A 15,009-nucleotide genomic window follows, 5' to 3' on the forward strand; every position below is an offset into this window, starting at 1 on the left:
CTCAATCATACATAAAAGAATTTAGAGAAGATTCAAATATTATTCATAGATAAGCTGGATCATAAACCCACGATTCATCGGTCTCAACAAACACATCGCAAAAATAAGATTACATCGAATAGATCTCCACAAGAGAGGGGGAGAACATTGTACTGAGATCCAAAAAGAGAGAAGAAGCCATGTAGCTACTAGCTATGGACCCGAAGGTCTGAAGTAAACTACTCACAATTCATCGGAGAGGCTATGGTGTTGATATAGAAGCCCTCTGTGGTAGATGCCCCCTCCGGCGGAGCTCCGAAACAGGCCCCAAGATGGGATCTCGTGGATACAAGAAGTTGCGGCGGTGGAATTAGGTTTTTGGCTCCCCTTCTGATCTGTCGGGGGTATGTAGGTATATATAGGAAGAAGGGGTATGTTAGTGGAGCAACAGGGGTCCCATGAGGTAGGGGGCGCGTCCTAGGGGGGGCGCCCCCCCACCCTTGTGACCTCCTTGGTTACTTCTTGGGGTAGGGTACAAGTCTCCTGGATCATGTTCGGTGAGAAAATCACGTTCCCGAAGGTTTCATTCCGTTTGGACTTCGTTCGTTATTCCGTTTCTTCGAAACACTGAAATAGGCAAAAAACAACAATTCTGAGTTGGGCCTCCGGTTAATAGGTTAGTCCCAAAAATAATATAAAAGTGGAAAATAAAGCCCAATATAGTCCAAAACTGTAGATAAAGTAGCATGGAGCAATCAAAAATTATAGATACGTTGGAGACGTATCAGCAGTGCGCGATGAGGTCGAGGTAGGGCGCGTCGAGGCCAGGGCAGGGTGACGGTGACAACAAAGACGGCGGACGGGGGCGGTAGTCTGGCAGCGTCGATGTCGTCGGGGCGGCAACTGCGGGATGAGAAGTGAAAATTTTCACAAGTCTTGCTTATATTCACGACGCGTTGATACCGGTTTGTGGTGCCAACCAGGACCAATGCCCCCCTTTAGTCCCGGTTGGTGCCACCAACCGGGACCAAAGGTCTCTTTTCAGCAGCCCAAAGGGCGGGAAGCAGAGGCCTTTGGTCCCGGTTGGTGGCACCAACTGGGACTAAAGGGGGGGGGCATTGATACCAGTTCGTGGCACCAACTAGGACCAATGCCCCCCTTTAGTCCCGGTTGGTGACACCAACCGGGACCAAAGGACCTGTGCTTCCCGCATCGCGGCCAAACTTTAGTCCCACCTTGCTAGTTGAGAGAGCTCGAGAGTGGTTTATAAGCGCTGCTACGCCCACCCTCTCGAGCTCCTCTCAACTGTAAGCTTTCGGGCTTAATCTGTCACTATGTGCCTATGGGCCTACTAGGCCTGAATCCTGGCCATTGTTGGGTTTCTAGTCGAATTCAGGCCGAGGTGGCCCTTTAGGCGACACTATTTTATTTTATTTGTTTTATTTTTTGCTTTATTTATTTTATTTTGTTTCTAGTTACAGCAAAATACTTACTAGTTTTTCAGTGATTCTTTTTGGTTTTAGGTAATAAAAATTATAAACTTTCTATTAGTGCCATTTGTTTTCTAATTTGAATAGTTTAACTTTGAATTTTTGGAAATTTGTGTGAATCACTAGTTTTTGAATAGCTTTACTATAAAAAAAGATTTTTGAGTGATTCTTTTTCCTGCTATTTAATATTACTGTGTTTTATCATTATATTCAAAAACATATTTTGTTATTTTAGTTCCTAACAAAAAATTATTTATGATAATTCTTTTTGGTATTAAAGTTTCTAACAAAAAATTTCTTTATGAAAATTCATTTTTCTTTTAATGTTTTGAAAAGAAAATACTTTGGTAATTTTAGTTGCATAAATTTTATATAATTTTAGTTTCAATAATACTAGAAGTTTTATAAAACTTTATTTTGTTTTTACTTATTTATTAAAGATTATTTTGTTTCTACTTATTTATTTTCTTTCTTTTTTAATGAAAATTATTTCTGTTTTGCTTTATTTATTTTATTTTGTTTCTACTTACTGTTGCTATTTTTATTTATTTTATTATAGTTTGTTTATTTTACTTTATTAAAGTTTATTTTGTTTCTCTTATTTATTAAAAAAATCTACTTATTTATTTTATTTTGTTTCTAGTTATTTATTTTCTTTTCTTTTTTGCTTTTTTATTTATTTTATGAAAATTCCTTTTGTTTTTAATGTTTTACACACAAAAGCCCTTTTCCCTGGCTGGTTCATTAGTTCCGGTTCGTGGCTTGAACCGGTACTAAAGACCACCCTTTGGTCCCGGCTCAGGCCACCAACCGGGACCAATGGTGGTGGGCCAGGAGCGAGGCCCATTGATCTCGGTTTGTCCCACCAATCGGGACCAAAGGGGCCAGATGAACCGGGACCAATGCCCCCACGAGGCCCGGCAGGCCCCCTGGCCTCACGAACCGGGACCAATGGGCCCATGGATCCCGCTTCCTAACTGAATCGGGACTAATGGGCTTATCTGGCCCGAACGTAAGCCCTGTTTTCTACTAGTGCGAGAAGCCTTGACAACTAACATTAAGCGCGCCACTTTAAGAACATAGTAGAATGTAGAATGCGGGCAGTTTTTGGACTTTTTATCCTTTCTTGGAAATTGTGAACGACCTAATCTTTAAAAATTGAGTAATGTTTGAAAAATCAACAATTATTTGAATAACTCGAACAAACTTTTAAAAACCATTTTTTAGAAAAATAACATGCCGTTTTGACAAATTAATATATGAAAATCCCGAATATTTTCTGAAAAATACGATCATTTTTGTCATTTACAGAACAAAGCTTGTTAGTTGGAACAATTTCCAAATTTTGAAAGTTTTTACAAAAGATCAAACATATTTTGAAAATTTGAAACGTTTTATGAGTTTTGAGCAAAATATAAAAATTGGAACATTTTTTAACATTCTGAACAGTTTTCATAAAACATGACCACTTTCTGTATATTCTCATAAAAATCAGGAATTGATACCCAAAATGCAAAAACACTAATATTTTTAGAAAGTTTGAACAATTTTTTAGAAGAAACCGAATTAAAAAAATTCTGTAACGTTTTCTGTAAGAACATACATTTTTTGCAGTTTTGAGAAAAAATTGAAAACAGGTACATTTTTCAAAATTTTGAACAATTTTAAGAGGACAAGAACATTTTTACGAAAACCCCGTAATTTTTGAAATTTATCATATTTTTTTGAAATTTTACATTTCTAAAATAGGAACAAGTTTTTAAAAACGTGTACTCTTTGGAATTATCTAAAAAATTATCGAAATCACATTTTCTAAAGGAAAATAAATTTTAAAATAAAAGTGAATGAAAACGTAAACAATGAAAAACAAGCGAAAATGAAAAAAAGAAAAGGAAAGAGAAAAAAGAGAAACATAAAATAAAACTGGAAAACCAGTAAAATAAAAATAAAAAAGTGGGTGGGGTTGTGCCTACACTATCTGCATAAATGGGCAGGCCCAACAACTTCGTTCAGCCACTCAATCTGCCGCATCATGCTTTTCTGCTTTTCTATTTTTGAACTTCATTATACATTTTAACATTTTAAGTTTTTTGAAAAATATTGTTTGGATACCAAAATAATAGCTTTAAGTAGCTATTTTACATTATCAATTTAGATTATTTTTCCTTAAAATATTTATTAAATACTTTTTGAGAAAAACTTTAACTGTCTTGAATTGAATACCTTCGTATTTATTAGTTATGTAGAATACTTAAAATAATAGTATTAAGTACCTAATTCGATTATGTTAAATAATTTTCCTTCAAACCTAGCATGGATTTCGATAATGGGTATGCCCCCCGCTCGCAAAAGTTGAGGTCATCTCAAGAATGTCCAAAAAAACAGCATGTAAAACGTAGGGCGTTCGGGTGGGGCTGAAGACTTGCATAATGCGACATAAATCATTCAAACCAATGAATACCTACCATAAGCATGCCCACCTTCTTGCAAAAGTTGGAGCCATTTCAAGAATGAATAAAAATAGAGCATATTGATGACCAATTCAAGGCTACGTCCGAGAGCATATTGTTTCTCCACATCCTTGAAATGGCCAAAAATATATTTCATGGCCTTGTATGACCAATTCAAAGCACCATGCCATGTTATTTTGGTTTTCAACAAGTTTTACATTTTCTGGAGTTTTCTCGGTTAAAAAGGCCAATAAATGACCATATGTGTCACAACTTGAATGTTGTATCGGAAGTCGTTGAAACTTGGCATAGATTCTTACCATAGGCATGCCAACCCGCTAACAAAAGTTGGATCATTTCAAAAATGTCCAATCAAACACTGTGTTTAACGTAGGGTTTGTAGGTAGCCAGCAGAGTCCGTTTGAGAGCATGTTATTTCTTGAGGTCCAATTTGTTTTCTATTGACTTGTATGACCAATTAAAGGAACTTTGTCAAGTTGTTTAATTTTCAACAAAAAATGCAGTTTATAGAGTTTTCTCAATAAAAAAAGACCGATAAATGGCCGGATATGTCGCAACTTCCATACGATGTCGGAAGTCGTTGAAACCTAACATGGATGCCTACCAATGGAATGCCACCCCGCTTGCATAACTTGGGGTCATTCCGAGAATGTCCAAAAATACACCATGTTGAACGGAGGGTGTTGACGTAGGACAGAAGACACCATCTGAGACCACGCTGTTTCTCGACATACTTGGAATGGCCCCAAATTTTTCCTATGGCCTTGCATGACCAATTCAAGGCGCCATGCTAAATTGTTTGGGTTTTTGTCTAGTTTTGCATATGGCGTTTTCCTCGTGAAAAAATATCGATAAATGGCCAGATCTGTCGCTACGTGCATACGGTGTCAGAAGTCATTCATACTAGGCAAGGATGCCTAACATGGGCATGCCCACCTGAAGGAAATATGCCGTAGAGGCAATAATAAAGTTGTTATTTATATTTCCTTATATCATGATAAATTTTTATTATTCATGCTAGAATTGTATTAACCGGAAACTTAGTACATGTGTGAATACGTAAACAAAACAAAGTGTTCCTAGTATGCCTCTACTTGACTAGCTCGTTAATCAAAGATGGTTATGTTTCCAGACCATAGACATGTGTTGTCATTTGATGAATGGGATCACACCATTAGAGAATGATGTGATGGACAAGACACATCTGTTAGCTTAGCATAATGATCGTTAAGTTTTATTGCTATTGCTTTCTTCATGACTTATAGATGTTCCTCTGACTATGAGATTATGCAACTCCCGAATACCGGAGGAACACCTTGTGTGCTATCAAACGTCACAACACAACTGGGTGATTATAAAGATGCTCTACAGGTGTCTCCGAAGGTATTTGTTGGGTTGGCATAGATCGAGATTAGGATTTGTCACTTTGTGTAACGGAGAGGTATCTCTGGGCCCTCTCGGTAATGCTCATCACTATAAGCCTTGCAAGCAATGTGACTAAGGAGTTAGTTGTAGGATGAAGCATTACAGAACGAGTAAAGAGACTTGCCGGTAACGAGATTGAACTAGGTATGAAGATACCTGATACGTCTCCAACGTATCTATAACTTTTTATTGTTCCATGCTATTATATTATCTGTTTTGGATGTTTAATGGGATTTAATATGCTCTTTTATATTATTTTTGGGACTAACCTATTAACCGAGGTCCCAGTGCCAGTTTTTGTTTTTTTTCCTATTTCAGAGTTTTGTAGAAAAGGAATACCAAACGGAGTCCAAACGGAATGAAACCTTCACGATGATCTTTCTTGGACCGAAAGCAAACCAGAAGACATGGAGATGAAGTTAGAGAGGCAACAAGGCGGCTATGGGCCCTTCGTAGCTCCCCTGACCTAGTTCCTTTTCCTATATATACTCTTATACCCTAAAAACATTAGGGGGAGCCACGAAATCACTTTTCCACTGCCGCAAACTTCTGTACCCATGAGATCCCATCTTAGGGCCTTTTTCGGCAATCTGCTGGAGGGGGATTCGATCACGGAGGGCTTCTACATCAACACCATTACCTCTCGGATGAAGCGTGAGTAGTTTGCCACAGACCTTCGGGTCCATAGTTATTAGCTAGATGTCTTCTTCTCTCTCTTTGATTCTCAATACAAAGTTCTCCTCGATATTCTTGGAGATCTATTGGATGTAATACTCTTTTGCGGTGTGTTTGCCGAGATCCGATGAATTGTGGATTTAGGAACAAGATTATCTATGAATATTATTTGGTTCTTCTTTGAATTCTTATATGCATGATTTGATATCTTTGCAAGTCTCTTCGAATTATCGGTTTAGTTTAGCCTACCTGATTGATCTTTCTTGCAATAGCAGAAGTGCTTAGCTTTGGGTTCAATCTTACGGTGTCCTTTCCTAGTGACACTAGGGGCAGGAAGGCACATATTGTATTGTTGCCATCGAAGATAACAAGATGGGGTTTTCATCATATTGCTTGAGTTAATTCCTCTACATCATGTCATATTGTTTAATGCGTTACTCCATTCTTTATGAACTTAATAGTCTAGATGCATGCTGGATAGCGGTCGATGTGTGGAGTAATAGTAGTAGATGCAGGCAGGAGTCGGTCTACTTGACACGGACGTGATGCCTATGTTCATGATCATTGCCTTAGATGTCATCATAATTATGTGCTTTTCTATCAATTGCTCGGCAGTAATTTGTTCAGCCACCCTAATATATGCTATCTCGAGAGAAGCCACTAGTGAAGCCTATGGCCCCCGGGTCTCTTTTCCATTATATTGAATCTCTTTTCCATATTGTTGAATCTCGTTTACATCTTGCTAGTTTCCGATCTACTATTTTGCAATCTTTACTTTCTGATCTATAAACCAAAAATACCAAATATATTTACTTTATCGTTTATCTATCTCTATCAGATTTACTTTTGCAAGTGATTGTGAAGGGATTGACAACCCCTTTATCGCGTTGGGTGCAAGTTGTTGATTGTTTGTGTAGGTATTTGGTGACTTGTGCCTTGTCTCCTGCTGGATTGATACCTTGGTTCTCAAAACTAATGGAAATGCTTACGCTACTTTGCTGCATCACCCTTTCCTCTTCAAGGGAAAACCAACGCAAGCTCAAGAGGTAGCAAGAAGGATTTCTGGCGCCGTTGGCGGGGAGATCTACGCCAAGTCAAGCCATACCAAGTACCCATCATAAACTCTTCTTCCTTGCATTACATTATTTGCCATTCACCTCTCGTTTTCCTCTCCCCCATTTCTAAAATGATTTTCGAAAACCTTTTCCTTTTTCTTTGCCCCTCTTCTGTTCGTCTCTTTTCGCTTGCTTCTTGTGTGCTTGTGTGTTGGATTGATTGCTTGTCACGATGGCTCAAGATAATAACAAATTGTGTGACTTTTCCAATACCAACAACAAAGATTTTATTAGCACTCCGATTGCTGCTACTACCAATGTAGAATCTTGTGAAATTAATGTTGCTTTGTTGAATCTTGTTACGAAAGATCAATTTTCGGGCCTTCCTACTGAAGATGCCGCATCTCATCTAAACAATTTCGTTTATTTGTGCGATATGCAAAAAAAGAAAGATGTGGATAATGATATTGTTAAATTGGAACTATTTCCCTTTTCTATTAGAGATCGTGCTAAAACTTGGTTCCCATCTTTGCCTAAAAATAGTATTGATTCATGGAATAAGTGCAAAGATGCTTTTATCTCTAAGTATTTTCCTCCTGCTAAGATCATCTCCCTTAGGAATGATATTATGAATTTTAAGCAACTTGATCATGAGCATGTTGCACAAGACTGGGAGAGGATGAAATAAATGATATGTAATTGCCCTACACATGGTTTGAATTTGTGGATGATTTTACATAAAAATTATGTCGGGTTGAATTTTGCTTCTAGAAATCTTTTAGATTCGGCCGCGGGAGGCACTTTTATGGAAATCACTTTAGGAGAAGCAACTAAGCTCCTAGATAACATTATGGTTAATTATTCTCAACGGCACACTGAAAGATCCACTAGTAAAAAAGTTCATGCGATTGAAGAGATTAATGTTTTGAGTGGTAAGATGGATGAATTTATGAAATTATTTGCTAATAAAAGTGTTTCTTCTGATCCTAGTGATATGCCTTTGTCCACTTTGAGAGAATAACAATGAATCTATGGATGTGAATTTTGTTGGTAGGAACAATTTTGGTAACAACGCGTATAGAGGCAATTTTAATCCTAGGCCGTTTCCTAGTAATTCCTCTAATAATTATGGTAATTCCTACAACAATGCTTATGGAAATTTTAATAAGATGCCCTCTGATTTTGAGAATAGTGTTAAAGAATTTATGAGATCGCAAAAGAATTTCAATGCCTTGATTAAAGAAAAATCACTTAAGGTTGATGAATTGGCTAGGAACGTCGATAGAATTTCTCTTTAGGTTGATTCTTTGAAACTTAGGTCTATTCCACCTAAGCATTAGGGATGAAAATGGAGCGGAAAGTTTCCGCTTTTCCAGAGGAAAAACGGAAATGGAGAGGAAATATGAAATGGAAATGGAAATTTGCAAAATGGAAATGGAAATGGAATTTTTAATATGGAAACAAAAACAAAAATGGAATGGTGTTTTCCGGTGGAACACACGTGGAAACAAAACTTTCTGTTTCCGTTAATATGAAATTTTCGTTTCTAATATAGGCCCATGGCTACTTTGTAGACCAACTACCAAACAACACGCAATGACACAATGAGTAGAATGAGCAAAAAGTATCATTTGAGTTCCAACTTTTACTACCACACACATACGCAGCTAGACCCTATACGGAATTGTCATGTACTACTACAATACTACCCTGTGTTACCAACACAACCATATTATTTTGTAGCCATGTTTACAATTCCATCAATTTGTTTGTTTTTTCAAGGGGGCTTTAAGTTCCGTTAACACACGGTTTTGTTTCCGTGTCCGCTCTGTGTTCGCCCCGTGTTTGTTTCCGGTAGTATCTGTTTCCGTATTCGTTTCCGGGGTTTCTGTATTCGTTTCCTCTTATACAAAAAAATATCAAAACAAATATGGTAGCACCCAGTTCCGTCCATTTCTGCGCCATTTTCATCCCTACTAAGCATGATATCAATGAGTCTCTTAAAGCCATGAGAATTTCAATTGATGAGTGCAAAGAAAGAACCGCTAAGATGCGTGCTAAAAAGATTGGTTTGTAAAAGTGTGTTCTTCTAGTTTTCATGATAATAATGATGAAGATATAAAAGTGATTGATGTGACTCATATTACATCTTTGTTTTCCAATATGAATCTTGATAAATATGGGACTGGAGTTGAGTCAACTTTAGTTAAAAGGCGTCCCAATGATTCGGAGTTTTTAGATCTATATGCAAAAATTGATAAAAGTAGGATTGAAGCGGTCAAAACTTTAAGTAGCAATGAGCCCACTATTTTGGATTTCAAGAAATTTAATTATGATAATTTTTCTTTAATAGGTTGTATTTCCTTGTTGCAATCCGTGTTAAATTCTCCTCATGCTTATAATCAAAACAAAGCTTTTACTAAACATATCGTTGATGCTATGATGCAATCTTATGAAGAAAAGCTTGAACTAGAAGATCAATCCCTAGAAAACTTTATGATGAGTGGGAACCTACTATTAAGATTAAGATTAAAGATTATGAATGCTATTCTTTGTGTGATTTGGGTCCTAGTGTTTCCATGATTCCAAAAACTTTGTGTGATGTGTTAGGTCTCCGTGAATTTGATGATTGTTCTTTAAATTTGGATATTGCGGATTCCACCATTAAAAAACCTATGGGAAGGATTAATGATGTTCTTATTGTTGCAAATAAGAATTATGTGCCCCTAGATTTCATTGTTCTTGATATAGATTACAATCCTACATGTCCTATTATTCTTGTTAGACCTTTCCTTAGAACGATTGGTGCAATTATTGATATGAAAGAAGGAAATATTAGATTCCAATTTCCGTTAAGGAAGGGCATGGAATACTTTCCTAAGAATAAAATTAAATTGCCTTATGAATCTATTACGAGAGCTACTTATGGATTGCATACCAAAGATGGCAATACCTAGATCTGTTCTTGTTTTTATGCCTAGCTAGGGGCGTTAAACGATAGCACTTGTTGGGAGGCAACCCAATTTTCTTTTTTCTACTTTGCTTTTTTATCGTATTTAGTAATAAATAATCTATCTAGCCTCTGGTTAGATGTGTTTTTAAGTTTTAATTAGTGTTAGTGCCAAGTAGAACCTTTGGGAAGACTTGGGTGAAGTCAATGCGATCTTGCTGTAAAAAATAGAAACTTTTGTGCTCACGAGAATAGCTATCATTTTTTTCATGAGAGTACTTTTAGGTTGATTCCTTCTGAAGAAGATTAACAGACAAATTCCTCACGTCCACCAATTTATTTCAGAATTTTTGGAGTTACAGAAGTATTCTAAAGTTACAGATTACTACAGACTGTTCTGTTTTTGACAGATTCTGTTTTTCGCGTGTTGTTTGCTTATTTTGATGAATCTATGAGTAGAATCGGGGGGTATGAACCATAGAGAAGTTGAAATAAATTAGGTTTTACACCAATATAAATAAATAATGAGTTCACAATAGTACCTTAAAGTGGTGATTTATTTTCTTATACTAACGGAGCTCATGAGATTTTCTGTTGAAGTTTTGTGATGTGAAGTTTTCATGTGTTGGGTAAGGATTTGATGGACTTTGGAATAAGGAGTGGCAAGAGCCTAAGCTTGGGTATGCCCAAGGCACCCCAAGGTAAAATTCAAGTACAACCAAAAGCCTAAGATTGGGGATGCCCCGGAAGGCATCCCCTCTTTCGTCTTCGTCTATCGGTAACTTTACTTGAGGCTATATTTTTATTCACCACATGATATGTGTTTTGCTTGGAGCATCTTGTATGATTTGAGTCTTTGATTTTTAGTTTACCACAATAATCCTTGATGTACACACCTTTTGGGAGAGACATGCATGAATCGTGATTTATTAGAATACTATATGTGCTTCACTTATATCTTTTGTAGCTAGACAATATTGCTCTAGTGCTTCACTTATATGTTTTTAGATCACGACGGTGGATTTATTTTATAGAAATTGTTGAACTCTCATGCTTCACTTGTATTATTTTGAGAGTCTTTTAGAATAGCATGGTAATTTTCTTTGGTTATAAAATTAGTCCTAACATGATGGGCATCCAAGATGGGTATAGTTAAAAATTTCATATAAAGTGCATTGAATACTATGAGAAGTTTGATTCTTTATGATTGTTTTGAGATATGAAGATGGTGATATTGGAGTCATGCTAGTAGAGTAGTTCTGAATTTGAGAGATACTTGTGTTAAAGTTTGTGATTCCCGTAGCACGCACGTATGGTGAATCGTTATGTGATAAAGTTGGAGCATGATTTATTTATTGATTGTCTTCCTTATGAGTGGCGGTCGGGAACGAGCGATGGTATTTTCCTACCAACCTATCCCCCTAGGAGCATGCACCTAGTAATTCGTTTCGGTAACTAATAGATTTTTGTAATAAGTATGTGGGTTCTTTGTGACAAATGTTGAGTCCATGGATTATACGCACTCTCACCCTTCCACCATTGCTAGCCTCTCTTGTGTCGCGCAACTATCGCCCATACCATACACCCACCATATACCTTCCTCAAAACAGCCACCATACCTACCTATTATGGCATTTCCATAGCCATTTCCAAGATATATTGCCATGCAACTTTCCACCGTTCCGTTTATTATGACACGCTCCATCATTGTCATATTGCTTTGCATGATCATGTAGTTGACATCGTATTTGTGGCAAAGACACCGTTCGTAATTTTTTCGTGCATGTCATTCTTGAATCATTGCACATCCGGGTACATCGCCAGAGGCATTCACATAGAGTCATATTTTGTTCTAAGTATTGAGTTGTAATTCTTGAGTTGTAAGTAAATAAAAGTGTGATGATCTTCAGTATTAGAGCATTGTCCCATGTGAGGAAAGGATGATGGAGACTATGATTCCCCCACAAGTCGGGATGAGACTCCAGACGAAAAAAAAGAGGCAATAAAAAAAGAGAAGGCCCAAATAAAAAAATGAGATAAAAGGAGAGAAGGGGCAATGCTACTATCCTTTTTCCACACTTGTGCTTCAAAGTAGCACCATGATCATCATGATAGAGAGTCTCCTATGTTGTCACTTTATATACTAGTGGGAATTTTTCATTATAGAACTTGGCTTGTATATTCCAATGATGGGCTTCCTCAAAGTGCCCTAGGTCTTCGTGAGCAAGCAAGTTGGATGCACACCCACTTAGTTTCTTTTGTTGAGCTTTCATACACTTATAGCTCTAGTGCATCCGTTGCATGGCAATCCTTACTCACTCACATTGATATCTATTGATGGGCATCTCCATAGCCCGTTGATACGCCTAGTTGATGTGAGACTATCTTCCTCCTTTTTGTATTCGCCACAACCACCATTATATTCCACCTATAGTGCTATGTCCATGGCTCATGCTCATGTATTGCATGAAGATTGAAAAAGTTTGAGAACATCATAAGTATGAAACAATTGCTTGGCTTGTCATCGGGGTTGTGCATGATTAAATATTTTGTGTGGTGAAGATAGAGCATAGCCAGACTATATGATTTTGTAGGGATAGATTTCTTTGGCCATGTTATTTTGAGAAGACATGATTGCTTTGTTAGTATGCTTGAAGTATTATTGTTTTTATGTCAATATTAAACTTTTGTATTGAATCTTTTGGATCTGAACATTCATGCCACAATAAAGAAAATTACATGAATAAATATTTTAGGTAGCATCCCACATCAAAAATTCTGTTTTTATCATTTACCTGCTCGAGGACGGGCAGGAATTAAGCTTGGGGATGCTTGATACATCTCCAACGTATCTATAATTTTTGATTGTTCCATGCTATTATATTATCTGCTTTGGATGTTTAACGGGCTTTAATATGCTATTTTATATTATTTTTGGGACTAACCTATTAACCAAGGGCCCAGTGCTAGTTTATGTTTTTTTGCCTATTTTTAGAGTTTTGCAAAAAAGGAATACCAACCAGAGTCCAAACAGAATGAAACCTTCGCGATGATCTTTCTTGTATGGAAAGCAAACCAGAAGACTTGGAGATGAAGTTAGAGAGGCAACGAGGCGACCACGAGGAAGGAGGGCGCGCCTAGGGGGGTTGTGACGCCCGGGTAATCAAGCTACAGTAATCCCCCGTTAATGATGCCACGTCACCGCAGTTATTGTTGATAATCCCGCGTTAGTTCAAAAACCAATTCAAATTCAAAATTTAATAAAAAGGCAAACATCAAGATTTTCGAACTTTAAAACTAAAATGTTCGGGTTGTGCCCAACGGTGCAGAAGTAACTACGGTGGAGGAACCACACTTTCATAAAATGTTTAAATACTATAAGTGGATAAAACAGCAGCAAAACAATTAATAAAATGCCTTTGGTAATTTTATAAAATATTAAACTAATTTATTCTGGAGTAAAACTTTTTGTGGCAGTGCCATTCAATGCAATTTGAGTTATGAGGCAAGTTACACTTTTTACAAAAATCAATTGATGGCTCTACTTAATGCGAATCAATATATAAAAAAACTAAAAGAAAAATAGAAAACAAAACAAACAAAAGATAAATAAAACATGGGGGAAAACCCCCCTGGCTCAACTGGGCCTTGGCCCAACCGGCCGACCCGTCTACCCCCGTGGCCTACTTACCCCACTACCCCAAACCCTAACCCCACTTGCCCCCCCCCCCACGATCCCCTTCTCCTCCCCCATCGAGATGGATCGGGATTGGCCCCGATCCCGTCGCCCCCGACGCCCTGCGGCTACCCGTCGCCGTCCACCATCGCCCGAGGTCTCCGCCGGCGTCGCCTCCTCGTCCACTCTCTCGGCGCCTACCTCACCGGAACCACGCCACCGGCCTCCTCGAGCTCCTCCTCGACCCGATGCCGTCGCCCGTCGTCGCCACCACAACGTCGCCGGCCTGCCTCCTCCTCCTCCCCGGCGGCTGCGTCGCGCCGCCTTCGTCCTCGTCATCGATCATCGCGACCCCGAGCTCCGGCGCCTCCCCGAGCTCATTTTTAGCACAACTACAGGGCCCCGTGAGCACGTTTTCCCCATTCCCCCTTTGTTCCGTCGCCGTTTCGCCGTGGCTGCGTGCTCGCCGTGTCCGCGCGCGCCCCTGCTAGCCGGCCCTGACCGCGTCCACCCCTCTCGGCTGCTTGCCGCCTTGGGACTCCGTCCCTCGCCCGGTCCGACGCCCCGCCTCGCCCAGCCTACCTCACCTCGCCGTGCCTGTGGCCGGCGGCTTCCCCTTCGATCTGGGCGTACGCCCGCTCGGGCTGGGCGCCAACGCCCGTGCGCTCTGCCCGCATCCCGCTCCGGCCATGGACACGCCGTGGCCACCGGCCTCTTCTTCCTTCGCCTGGCGCCGTCCACCGCTGGCCCGCGCCCTACCTCGCCCTCCCACGCGCGCCATGGAATGCCCCTGTCGCTGGAGCCGCAGCCTCCATCGACCGCCGCCACCACTCTCCGGCGGCGCCGCCCTTCGCCGGCGCCGTTCGCTGCCGGCTCCCCCTCGCTCCACCTACCGCAGCCGACGCCACAATGGCCGCGCCCGCTGGAGCCCCGTTCCAGCCTCGCCCGCACCCGTTAAGCCCCCAGGGGCCTATGACAAGGGGGCCCCATCCCCAGAAACTTTATTAAAAAAAAGAGGAATTAAAAATAAATAAATAAATAAATAATAATTACATTAATTAATTAATCAATAAGTGAATTAATTAAGTTAATTAATCTTGTTTAATTAATCTAATTAACTAGTTAGTTTAATTAAATAGTACTTAGTTTGACTAAGACCTAATTAACCTAAACAGAGTATGACAGGTGGGTCCCACTGGACCCACATGTCAGTTTGACCCAGTCAACTCTGTTGACTGCTGATGTCAGCATGACATCATGCTGATGTCATTAATTTGTTTTCCGAATT

Source organism: Triticum aestivum, chromosome 1B (assembly GCF_018294505.1).
Source record: "Triticum aestivum cultivar Chinese Spring chromosome 1B, IWGSC CS RefSeq v2.1, whole genome shotgun sequence".
Lineage (NCBI taxonomy): Eukaryota > Viridiplantae > Streptophyta > Magnoliopsida > Poales > Poaceae > Triticum > Triticum aestivum.